Source organism: Amblyomma mixtum, chromosome 10, assembly GCF_055824585.1.
Source record: "Amblyomma mixtum isolate Tamu chromosome 10, ASM5582458v1, whole genome shotgun sequence".
Classification (NCBI taxonomy): domain Eukaryota; kingdom Metazoa; phylum Arthropoda; class Arachnida; order Ixodida; family Ixodidae; genus Amblyomma; species Amblyomma mixtum.
Window position 1 is genome coordinate 4,147,299 of NC_143021.1, and position 12,689 is coordinate 4,159,987.

The following is a 12,689-nucleotide window of genomic DNA, read 5'->3' on the forward strand; positions in this document are numbered from 1 at the left end:
TACTAATGACGAGTGGCAGAGTAGGAAGTTAAACCTCGAATTCCATGGAATTTCAGAAAGTGAAAGTGAAGACCTGCTGTCGAAGCTTAACGATGTTACGAGCAAGGTGAGCCGACCCGCGCTGACTGTGAGCGATGTGGCCGCCGTGCATCCATTGCCAGCAGCTAAAGATTAGGTTCCAGCGATTATTCTCCTTATTTCAAGACAATCATAGAAAGATCTGCTCTTGAGCAACAAGGAAGAACTGAACCAAATGAAAACAAACCACTTTATGCTCGAGAACTTGAAAAAGGGAACAAGGAGTTGCTTAGGGACGTAGAAAAACTGGGCTTAACACAATAACTTCGAGTGCGTTTGGCACAGAAATGGGAAAATGTTTGTCAGAAAGCGAGATGGAGCGAATGAAATTCATGTTGCATGTACAGCAGATTTGGATAAAGCTGTTTAGCTGTATTACATGTTCCTTTTCGTTAGTTTTTTTTTCAGTTTCAGTTTTGTCAGTGACCGCGTCAGGGCACAATTCCTTCATTGCACATGGCGTTAGACACTTCTCGTTGTGTAATACCAAGTGAATTTCTGAATAGTCGCGAATATCAGAACCCGCAACCTTTTAGTGTATTTCATTTAAATGCTCGTTCACTAGTGCATAAGACGGCCGATCTTGAGTTGCTTTTACGTAATTAGGCTTTGATTTTGATACGGTCTTGCGGACCTAAAAATGGTGTGCTGAACATAACAGTGTATTCAAGCTTGATTTGTGCGACTCGCACTTTATCACTCGCACGAACAGTCGTGGTGGTGGCGTACTATTGATAGTAAGAACCATTTTCAATCCGACGTGTTGAATAAATTTTCGTTTGTGAACCCTGATTATGAAATCCTGTCTCTTGTAATCGAAAAGAAGGTTGTGGCGGATATCTATCGCCCCCCAAACGGAAACTTAAAATCCTTTTTGGCATTTCTCGACTTTTTCTTATCTTTCAGAAGCGAAAACAAATACATGTCATTTTAGGGAGTGCTTTCCTTCTAGATAACCCCATGATAATTGAATTTGAAAATCTATAGAATTTCTTCGCTCTTCTGAATGTGATTTCCAATCCTACATGTGTTAAACTGCAGTGTGAATCACTAATTTACCTATTTATAACAAATAGGCACATGCTTGTCCTGAACGCAGGTGTAATAAATACAGATATCAGTGACCACCGTGGCACTTTCATGTGCACTCCGAAAAGTAAATTACCTAATTGAAAAGTGACAACTAAGTTATTTCGAGATATTTGGTAAAAACTGAACAATTTCAAAGAGGAAGTTAATAGTCATGATTGGAGCGACGTTCTTAAGGAAAAAGCTGCCGAAAGGGCTTATGCTTTTTTTCTAACGGCCTTTTTACGTACATACAGAGAAACGTAAGAACATTAGGAGGCCATGGATCACACCTGAATTGCTGAAGAAAATGCGTAAAAGGGATAGGCTTTACAAGGAGTTTGAAAAAGCACGAGACCCTGACATGTTTAAAGCGTTTAAAGTGTTTCGAAATAAAGTGACGACGGAAATACGGAGTGCGCGCGAGTGGGCACGGGAACAGTGACATCGGCATACCTCCAATGCTTCGCTTCTTTACCGTGCAGGCCGTGCTGGCGCTCGCCATATCAACTTCGCCGGCTGCAGGCACTGACTCGACGTTTTTCCCTGGTACGGTGGTTGCAAGATCTGGGCTTCGTTTCACCGACAACTTCAGCTTTCCACCCGGCCAGGCTTTCCTGCTCATCGAATCCCTCGTCCACACCCGTCCAGCGTCATCGACGATGGCATCACCACCCACACCGGATTTAAAGCGACAACACGCTGGCTTTCCCTTCAGTGGGCACGGGAACAGTGACATCGGCATACCTCCAATGCTTCGCTTCATTACCGTGCAGGTTTGTACGCACTATTCTTTGACGCTAGAAAATGCGACGATCGCTGTTTACTTCTGTTCCCGTGCCCGCGGGTGTGCTTTGATGTTGCTTGTGAATGCTTTTCAATGATTTCTCTGCTTTTGCGCTCTGGCGACATTGAATCTAATTCAGGTCCTATGACTCGCTCCCTTGACTTAGACAACGTGCCAGACAATCCGTCTGAACAAATGAAAGTTATGTTTAAGCTGCTTAAGGATGTACATTCTCGTACGTTGCAAAGCTCTAAAGATCAGGCCGAATTAGCAGCTGATATTAAAGACATTAGGAGTAGTCAGAAGAACATTGAATCAAAGTTAGCTGGCATGCACAAGAGGCTTGATGAACTCGAGGAAAAGGGAAAGAAAATCGACGACATGGATCAGGAGCTCTCATCTTTAAAGATATCTATAGAAGGCCAACGTACTCGAAATGATTTGCTGCAGTCTCGCCTTGATGAAGCCGAAGATAGATCGCGACGTGAAAATCTAATATTTAGGGGTATACCCGATGAGGAAGAGACTTGGGCAGACACTGAATCTAAACTCCTGGAAGCCTTGACTAAGATTGTCTAAGTATGCCCCTCGAGTTCAATTCAACGTGCATATCGCCTGGCCGCTTTTTCAGATGAGAAGTGTCGACCAATCATAGCTAAATTTTCTGACACTAAAATGAAAGACAAGCTATTAACCCTTCGTAACCAATTTAAAACGGATAACATCACAATCAGTGAAGATTTCTCACCGGCTACGAGCCAGGCTCGGAAAAAACTTCTTGAATTCGGAAATATGCACGCTGACCCTCGCTCTTTTAAGATACGCTATAACAAGCTGCATATCAATAAAAAATGCTTCATGTATAACCCTACCAAGGACACTGTTGAAGAAATCGTGGCACGTGGCGAATCGTCTAGATTGGATTCTGTGGCTGGATCTTCCGCTTCACCGTAGGGAATCGCGAGGGGTAGTGGACAGTTGCCATCGTCGATATCTGTTCTGTATACTAACGTCAGGAGCCTACTTAACAAGCATACTTCTTTATCTTCTGCCATAGACACATGCTCAGCTGACATTATAGCGCTAACCGAAACCTGGCTCCCAACGCATGTATCGGATTCCGAAATCTTCCAAAACGCTCATCGCTACTCGGTATATCGTTGCGATAGAATAGCCAAACGTGGCAGCGGTGCTTTACTTGCTATTTCTAAAGACATTCCAACTTCATGTATCCAAGTTTTCAGCGAATTAGAACTAATATTTGCGTCAATAGTGATAGGTCACCTTAAACTGATTATTGGCGTCTGTTACCCTTCTCCTTCTTATTCGTCTACATTCACTAACGAACTTCACGATGCTATCAATCTTGTTCGCGCACGATTTCCTTCATCACCACTTTTTCTACTTGGAGACTTTAATTTTCCAACTATTTCATGGACTGCTCAGCCGCCTTCTTCATCTTCCCGTTCGTATCAAGCTAAAGAATTCTTAGAACAATGCACCATGTTTTCGCTAACTCAGTTGGTAACAAAACCCACAAGGACAGTAAATAACGCTTCGAACACTCTTGATCTAATTCTAGCAACTAATCCAGAGATAGCTACTGATATAACATATCTTCCAGGCATCAGTGATCACGTTCGGCTAAATTTTTGCATTAATATACCACGTCCAAAACCGAGCAAAATTTAAAAAAATCATTCTAGATTACAAACGCGCCAGCTTTGCCGCTATTAACAATGAACTGGGCATTATTGCTAACTCTGACTACTACTCTGTCGAAGAAAACTGGATGTCATTCAAAACGAAGGTTCACGAACTAACTGATAAGTATATCCCTAAGCGCACCGTCACCTCTAATCCACAAGCACCTTGGCACAACTCTCACATCAAACGATTATCTAACAAAAAGAAACGTTTATACCGCCGCGCGAAGCTTTCACCATCTAACGCGCAATGGGCGAAGTACAAGTCTGTTTCCGACGCTTACGTCAACGCGATTAAACGAACAAAGAATACCTTTTTGTCTGCCACATTACCAACTATTTTGAAAACGAGTGTTAAGAAATTCTGGCGCGTTATACACCCTGAGAACGACCCATTAATTAGACTACAAGATGCCTCCGGTAACCTTATCCCCAGTGATCTCTGTGCTTCCGTGCAGAACAACACATTCGTTGAAAGCTTTTCCTCCATTTCAAGCGTTAATCTGCCTCACATACAGCACCACAGGTTCCCGACAATGTCACCTATAACTATCGATCCACCTGGCATAGCCAAATCAATTGAATCTTCAAAAATGATTCCTCACCTGGTTCTGAGTCGATTAACGCTAAATTTCGAAAAAATACTTGTGCTTATAGTTCAGTTATACTAACCAAACTTTTTCAACCGTCACTCGACACAGCAAGCCTTCCTAACGACTGGAAAATTGGGAAGGTGGTTCCACTTCACAAGTCCGGTGGTAAGCACTCCCCTCAAAACTTTCGTCCCATTTCGCTCACTAGCACATGCTGCAAATTACTAGAACATATCATTTTCAAGCATGTCGTTACCTTTCTCGATGAGAATTCATTTTTTCACACCTGCGCAACATGGTTTTCGTTAAACATACTCGTGTGAAACTCAATTACTTGCCTTTACTGGTAAGCTATACCGCATACTTGACAACTCATCTTGTGCTGGCTGCATTTTCTTGGATTTTTCCAAAGCCTTTGATAAAGTATGTCATAAATTGCTGCTACATAAATTGAGCCATCTTAATCTCAATCCTGACGTATTCGACTGGATTAAATCTTTCCTTCTTAACCGTTGGCAATTTGTGCATGCCAACTCTCTTCCTTCATATTATCTTAACGGCACTACTCTTGATTGGGTAAAAACATACAAGTACCTAGGTATTCAATTCACCGATTGCTAACGTGCCGTCTGGTGTTCCACAGGGATCGGTCCTTGGACCACTTCTATTCTTAATCTATATTAATGACCTTCCTTCTGCCATATCTTCCAACATTCACCTTTTTGCTGACGATTGCGTAATATTTCGGGAAATAAATAACGTTAACAATACTGACACTCTCCAGTCAGACCTCAGTTTGGTGTCAGACTGGTCCGCTACATGGAATATGGAATTAAACATTAATAAATGTAAAGCTTCGCGTGTTTCCCGTGCACCTAACGCTCTTCCTTCATATTATCTTAACGGCGCTCCTCTTGATTGGGTAAAAACATACAAGTACATAGGTATTCATATCACTCAAAATTTAACATGGTCTATTCATATTGACTACGTTATTAATAACGCTAACCGCATGTTAGGGTACTTACGTTGCAATTTCTCAGCCGCTCCCTCATCTCTTAAGCTTATACTCTATAAAACACTTATACGTCCTAAACTAGAATACGCAGCATCAATATGAAACCCTACACATGATAACCTTATATATTCCTTGGAACTAGTCCAAAATAATTCCGTTCGCTTCATTCTTTCAGATTACAACCGTACGGCAAGCATCACAGCCATGAAATCTAACGTGTCACACCCACCGTTACAATCTCGCCGTAAAATTGGTCGCCTAACACTATTTCACAAGTTATATCATCACGTTACGCTTCACGACTATTTCATATCACCCCCAGAATACATTTCACGTCGCATCGATCACCGCCACAAGGTTGGCATCCCAACATGCCACACCAAATCTTCTTTTCAGTCATATCTTCCTCGCACATCTGTGGAATGGAACCGCCTTCCCCCCGATATTGCAGCCATTGCCGATAGCAAAACCTTTCACGACGCAATAGCTAACATTGTTTATTCTGAAAGAAGTTGATCATGTGTTATATCTGTTTCCACTGTGTTATGTACATTGATATTATGTTATTTACGCTTTGTGAATGTTGTTTGTTTTAATCTGGAGAAAATTTATTTTGTACTACCTGTTTTCACTGTATTATATTCATTGTTCTTTATCCTAATTAACCCCCTCCCCTCTGTAATGCATTTGGCCCTGAGGGTGCAATAAATAAATAAATAAATATTTTTGTGACAAGTTTTCCTGTATCAATAAGTCGGATGAATTATGGAGGAAGTGGAACGCACTTCTGGGTAGATTTTCAGGTTCAAGCCCAATAACAATTCAGAAGGAGGGAGGGAGGGGGCGGAAAGGAATTGACAGGCATTGACTTAGCTAATGTATTTATCAGCCACTTTATAGATTTAACAAGTAACTCCGTCGATTCAAATACTCTTGATATTCGAAACGAGAAATCTATGTTCTTAACGGCAACTAAGAATCAGAGGTGATATCGGTTTTCATGGGCTTAAATAGCAGTAAAAGTGCTGACGCCGACGACATTGTAATAAAACCAGTAAAGTGTGTTATAGAAAACATGACAGGGTGCTTAATTCAAATATATAACCTTTGCATATCTCAAGGAATATTTCCGAAGCAAATGCAGCTTGTCAAAGTGAGTGTACCGCACAAGAAAGGAAGTAAGAATGGTTTTACAAACTTTAGACCCGTATCAATATTTTCCGTTTTTTCGAAAGGATTTGAAAAAATGATTTTCTCTAGAATAACAAAGTTTTGTGAACAATGCAATATTCTTTACGACGTGCAGTATGGCTTCAGAAAACACAGAACAACAGAAATGGCACTGCCCAGGAGCAAAAAGAATTTATTCTAGAATCTCTTGAAAGCAATGAAGTAGCCCTTGAAGTAGTCATTTCACAAAAGCTTTTGATTACTTAAATCACTCTATCCTGCTCCCGTGGAACTGTGCTATCCCTTTTGAGATCCTACCGAAATGATCGCAATCAGTACGTATATTTAAAAGACTACTCATCCCGTGTATTGCTAATTTCTGCAGGCGTGCCTCAAGGGAGTATTTTTGGCCCGTTTTTATTTAACTTGTACCTAAATTACATCGTCAGCATCGGTCCCACGGTGAAATTTGTCATTTACGCGGATGATATGACACTGTTATTCACTGCAGCTAGCCCAGATGAGGTCATAATAAGAGCGAATGAAACTTTTGAGAAATTTTGACATATGGGTTGAACTGAACAAAGTAAAAATAAACTTTAGGAAAACGAAGGCTTTCCTATGCTGTTCGAAAAACAAAAATATTAGCATTAACAGAGACATTAAGTTGAACAACTCAAAGAAAGTGATAGTAAATGCATTTAAAATACTTGGAGTATATTTCAGAAAAAATATGACGTGCGAGAATCACGTGGGCCGCGTTATCTCAAAACTGTCTTGTATCGTTGTAGTAACGTATGCAAACAGATATATTCTACCTCCGAAGATTAATCTGTTATTGTATAATGCACTATTCCACTCACATATAAACTATTGCCAACTAGACTGGGGGAATACAACCAAAAGAAACTTGCAAAAAATTCTGACATTGCAGAAAAAAATTAAGAAATATTGAAAACGTCTCCAGAAGTCACCCTTCCCACTCTTTGTTCTCGAAGTATTGTATAATAAAAATAGACAGCCTATACTCACACTGCTTGAGTTCACGTTATAGGTTTGAAATAAAAAAAAAACCAACACCCATTGTCTATTACGGTTGGCATCTCTTCGTAACATCCTAGGGGAGGTTTTTTTTTTATAGAGCGCAGCTCTTTGGCGCCAGTTCCTGCATTTGGCGGGGTCGCCGTTGTCCCTCTAACCAGCTCCGCAGCCGGGGCAGCGCGCTGCTCTAACTGCGCGCGCTCCTGGTGCCATCTCTCGCACGTCCTTGCCGAAACTTGTAACCGCCGCCGTCCACCACTGCGTGTACCCCCCTTACTTAAGCTAATGGGTTAATTGCTCTTTTCGCTCCTCCTCCAATGCCACCCCTGAGCGGCGGCAGTCAGAGCGCCGGATCGGTGGCGGCGGATCTCGGTATGTGCACTGCCCGAGCCGAAACGCATAGCCGCCGCCGATGACCACTGGGAACCGCCTGCCTATAAGCGCTCGTGTTGTCCAAGTCTCTTCTCTGTCCGTGTTTTTTTGCGCTTGTACGTGTCTGCCTATATAAATAGTTTATTCTCTGCCAGCTCTTTCTGAGCCATGAGCGAGGCAGCCGGACAACCTCGGACATGAGACAACCTCGCGAAATACTTGTATAGACCTCGCCTTTGAGAACCAGGCATTGGTGCAGCAAGTCGACCATATATCCATCTGTATTTCTCCGACCACAAAGTTTCCTTCATGGCAATTAAGAAACGTTAGTGAAAGTGCTTCTTGAAGAATGAATATGTGTGAAAAATAACAAGTTGTCTGTAATTGTAAATACATGTCATGCTTGAATTCTTTGCTTCAATCTATATAAAAGCTGAAACAGCTTGTGAGGTGGACTCCCATTTCTCATTAGAAAGTAACGTAATCGTCGGTAATTTTTTTTATCAGTTGTGGATGGTGATTAATGAAGCATAATAGTGTAACTATCTAATCGCTTAAATATAATTGATAAATATGTATAAGAAAACAACCTTGTGGTAAGAAAAATGGTTGTTTACTAGGGTTTAACGTCGCACAGCAACTGAGGTTACGAGGGACGCCGTAGTGAACGGCTTCGGAAATTTCGACCACTGGGTTCTTTAACGTGCACTGACATCGCACACTATACGGCCCTCTAGAATTTCGCCTCCATCGAAATTAGGCAGCCGCGGCCGCCATCGAGCCCGCGTCTTTCGGGTCAGCAGCCGAGCGCTCTAACCACTCAGCCACCGAGGCGGGTTAGTCAGATGAAAAATATTAACTTTTTTCCTTAGAAGCGCCGACCACAGTCTTGTCATATCTTTTTAAGCGCGCTAAAACGTGTTAGGACTGCCTGAAAATATGATTCGGCAGAATTCTCTTCCCGATGTGAATCTTTTGAATGCTGTCCGAAGACTGGAAATGAACAAGCATATCCCTAGTTCTAGGTGAACTGCGTGAACAACTGCTCACGTGAAGATTAGCACGTACGGCTTGTTGTTGCCTTGATCGTTCGCGTTAAATGACCTTGCGATATGGATGCTCTTCGGCAGAAATGGCAGTGTCTGGGATCCACCCGCAACCAACCCCTAAGCTCCGTGAGTCTCAAGTGTACCTAGGTGTTAAAGGTGGCAATGGATGGCCGCTGTGATGAGTTATGACCGGCAAGGAGGATTATTAGGTGTTGTCGGAGAGGCCAGCACTGCTCAGACGTCCCATAGCTCTTAGTACTCCGTCCTCATTGCAATTAGCGTTCAGATCACGCAAAGGAGAGTTGACGGTACGCGACGCAGGCACCGCAACTCTTCATAAAAGGCCCAGTTTACTCTAGCACAATTGCAGGGTCATTCCAGAGATCATCGTCAGCCTGGCTACACCCCCAGCAGAGCAGAGGTCTTTTAAATACCTTTCACAATAACCGTGTTTTGCGCCACCTATGGCCACCGTATCGCGCAAACTTTCCAATCGCATCAGTCCAGCTAATTTTGTGCCGAACCTGCTATCTGCCGATGAGATAAAAGCTGGGGACTATACGCAGACGACTGAGCGACAAGCTCACGAACGGGCTATATGCGGGGCACAGCCCTATGTTCACCAGCTTACGTGTCGCCTTAAACAGGCGGCCATGAAAGGCAATATCAGGGTTGTGCTTACCGCACTCACAGACTCGGAAAAGTTTGCAGAGTTGTCAATGATGACTCCAAAGGAAAACTTCCATGTACCACCAAGCATGGAAAGCCGTTTTTGGCCTGCCGGACTAATGTATTCTATCGAATTTCGCTACCTTCCGGAAAATGCTCCATCGGCCAAACTGGCAGTTGTATCAGTGTTCGCCTTAAGGCCGTTGTACGATCGTTTTTCGGGCGGATCCGCCAGCGAGCGAACCGCTCGCTTTCAGCCTCCGCTCGGACGTGGGGCGGAATGGGTGTTGTACGATCATTTTGGAGCTGGCGGACGAGGCGGATGGTTTAAGCGTTCCGATTGGCGCGCCCGGCATTGCCGTCTGTCCAATAGCATGCTCTTGTTGGCAACCTAGACGGCGCGAAAACCTGGTCTTTTTTTGCTCCTCGGCGACCGGCACCTAGGCTGAACTTCGGCATAGCCATGGCGTGGTTTTTGAAGTTCTTGCTCTTGTACGCGGCTCTCGTCAGCTACCAGATGAGTAGCTCGGCTGTAGAGGTTTTGACTGCTTACATGGGCGACACAAACAGGGTGAACTGGCCATTAGTCGCGCAGTTCGTCGCTGCCGACGCAGTCATTCAGCAGCAGCTAAGCGTAGGCGCAAGCCTATACGACGTCTTTTAAGAGACCGGCGTCGACTGGGCGAGTACTTCACGTTAGTCCGGGACATGAGGGATGGAGATGGAACAGACTTCTTCCAGTACTTCCGGATGTCTGTGGAAAGGTACAGTACAAGTTCATATCTTCCTTGTTTGCTTCGCACGTGTGGTCGCGTTGTTGCCGCATTGACGCTTTCGACAGATGCAGAGGCTGATACTCGCGGTAATGCAGAAGCGCGTTTTCGTGCGACTAACGTGTGAACAATTTATGACAAGTTTACTATAAAGAAGCAGGCCTAGAATGCAAAACGTGTTCACACGCGCAAACATTTCTATTACATTGGCACTGACCTCTTTGCACCCTTAACTTCAGTGAAGCACACACCGCGCAGGCAGGCTCGAGAGTGGTCCTCGGAAAAAGACCAGAGTTGACAGTTGGGCAATAAGTTTGTTGCTTTAACCAAACCAAACCCTATTTCATTTTTCCTGGCTTGGTCGCGCAGACACGAAACAGCGGTGTCCAGCGGTGCCGTGGCTTCAGCAGAATAAATGTGTACTAGGAGCACCATACAGCTCCGCATATGCGGTATTTGTCAGCAGAAAATGCTTGTGGCTCATGCCGTTATCACGTTTATTTTACAGCCAAGTGTTTCATTCTGCTCATGTCATTGTGCAGGTTTGACCGTCTCGTAGAGCTGATAAGACCCCTGATCGAACCTCGTAGAAGTACGGTAGTCAGTTTGTCGGCCGGAGAGAAGCTGGCATTCACAGTAAGGTGGGCTAATGTCACATTTTTTTCATCATTTTTTACAGTGCCGTGAAGTATCGTGCCATAAACTGTGGATACTGTGCAGTGAAATCTTAAGACGAAATGCACATGTCGGGCCTTTCCTGTAGTGTACCACATGTAGGGAGGAATTGTCTTATTGTCAGCTTTTGGTCTGAAAGTTGACAGTACACAATTTAATGTGTAAAATGCTTTGTTTTGCCTATGTGCTATATACACCTTGTGGTGTAGCCTTTCAATGACACCCAGTGTATGCTTAATAACTGCAGCTTTTTAAAACTTTTGCGATGTAAAAGTGCTCACAGTGTGATTGTAAATGCTCATGATTAGCTCCTGTGAGCTGCCCAAGTGTGCTCATTCTTTCAGCCTTCCAACGGCTTCAGCTCAGAGCTAAGACTGCAGTAACGCTGTTTTCAATCGACTGCTTTCGTTTTATCTTATTTGCAAAGCAGTTCCTCGACTACTTTGCTTGCTGTTTCATTTCTAAGTGACCTCATGTGAGGTGCAACATGTGGCTTCCTTTTCTTCACGTCTGCGGGTTGTATCTGCTTCAGTCAGGACACCTTATCGTCAGACACCTTAACTGAGATGAGATCTACTCTCTTTTTACAGAATATAGTTCTGCCTCCTTTACAAAAGACAAGGTGTATTATTTCCTTTTCAGTGTTTGTTTTTGATGTACTAAACACTGGAAAAGCTTATTGTAAATGTACAGTGCCCAGCTCCCATTCCGGGCAGTCTTGGAATTCATGTCGGCCAAGTATTCTGTACGGAACTTAACCAATACCGAAACTGATGTTAAAATCTTTAAAATTCTTCCACCAGTGCAAGCTAATGACAGAAAAAGTTGCTTTCACTGCATTTGTCTGGCACTTGGGTGGCATAACGCAAACACATCATGAAGCTGCTTTTTTAGTGCCTGCGGGTATTGCAGCAAGTCTGCCAGGATTTGTCTTTCCCTTGAATGCATACAGGCATTTGTAGTATGAGTGCCCCTCGCACTCAGGTTACCTGTGGGCAGAAGCAGGTACCACCTAGAGACAAGGGTACTGAACCTTGTGCGTGAAATATAACTGCCAAACCTTGCTGGGTCCTTATACTCGACTGCTGAGCCCTTCTGCTCACTGGTTTGTACAGCATATAACAGCAGACCACTTCTGCGATGTGACGCAGAGGTGAAGCGGGCAGAAGTGAGTTGCAAGAAGCCTGACAGATCAGTCCTATTAAAGCAGCTCGTAAGAATGCTGAAGAAGTAGTCTGGTGAATACAAGAATAATGCTGTTGAAGGTCTATTTTATGCTCACCTGAGCTGTTTCAGACTGCACTGAAGGGTGGCACCATGCATGTTTCTGAAGGAACCAGCGCACAAAACACAACGGACAAGAAAAAGGAGGAACACGATGGACAGGAGCGCTGAACTTACAACTTTATTTCGGAAGTACAGATGCAACGTATATATATATATATATATAGCCATGTCAGGGGGGCGTGCCACACAAGGAAAGAAAGAACAAGTGGAATCAGCAAGGTCATGAAGAGACAATCGACACAAGCAAACCAAAGATCTTAACTAATATAACAAGTGGAGGTGAAAAGTTTCAACAGGGAAAAAAAACAAGGAAAAACGCCAGACTTCGTGAAGATGAAAATTGATACTGATAATAAAAAACAGATAAAAACAAAAAGGTAAAAACCAATAAAAGCGATAAAAG

General features: G+C 43.4%; 1 pseudogene; it reads left to right on the plus strand.

Annotated features, from left to right (window-relative positions):
- Nucleotides 1-2,026: 2,026 nt before the first annotated feature.
- On the plus strand, nucleotides 2,027-2,887 carry LOC149325014 (uncharacterized; annotated as a pseudogene).
- Nucleotides 2,888-12,689: the final 9,802 nt, after the last annotated feature.